Source organism: Penaeus monodon, chromosome 30, assembly GCF_015228065.2.
Source record: "Penaeus monodon isolate SGIC_2016 chromosome 30, NSTDA_Pmon_1, whole genome shotgun sequence".
In the NCBI taxonomy this organism is placed as follows: Eukaryota; Metazoa; Arthropoda; class Malacostraca; order Decapoda; family Penaeidae; genus Penaeus; species Penaeus monodon.
The window spans coordinates 22,039,341-22,040,272 of NC_051415.1; positions in this window are offsets into that span (position 1 = coordinate 22,039,341).

Here is a 932-nt window from a genome sequence, read left to right on the forward strand (position 1 = left end):
CCCCTCATCTCTGGAACAGTCCCTGTAGTAGCCCAAAGGGGTTCTTTACATCATTTAGTCACTTTCCATATACGCATATCTTGCAGAGTGGAAAACGGCGGTTTATCAAGGGCCGTGTAGCAGTGTGTAGCAATTGTGGCATCCTGAGTGAAGACCTTCTAACGTGCCAAAGGTGTAATCACAGGACAGACACAGCACGCACCCTGGCTCAGTCGACCATCACCACCTCAGGGAAGAGCTCAACGGCTGATTCTACAGTGGTGGGAGGAAGGGGTGTTGGCTTCTCAAACATGCATATAATGAAGCAGGTAAATGTCTCTTTGGGTGTCCAATTTAGAGGTAAAAGATTAACCTCTGAATTGGAATTAACCATTAAATTTCATCTTTTACAGGGGCAATTTAGTGTTTATTGTTTGAAGAGCTTGATTTTGCTTTATGAAATAGTTGCTGCTTTATGAAATAGTTATCAAATAGTGGAACATCAAAGTTGAAAAAGTTATGCCTTTGTATGCTGGAAATGGGGAAATTAAGAGCATGAAAAAAAAATGCATATGTAATAAGATTTTTATTATTCCATATAGTAATAAAATCAACTAAATCCTGCATGTATATGTATGTATAATACATAATAAAAAAAAAAAATTTATCTTGAGAAGCTCACAAGTGCTGGAGGGGAAGGCCGGGACCCTGGCGTGGGTGCAGCAGCAGTCACTCATGGCTTGGGATGGCTTCTGGAAGGGCAGGTGGGAGGGGGAAAGGGGAAAGCCCAGTGGGATAGGAGGAGCTAATAGGATCAGGAAGAGATAGCAGTCTGGGACCTTGAAGCTAAAAGAAAGATGATAAATAGTACCAAATATACAATTCTACTTTCACAAGGCCAATTAGAGAGATGGGAAAACAGCCTGCAAGTTTTTAAACTATTAGCGCTACCG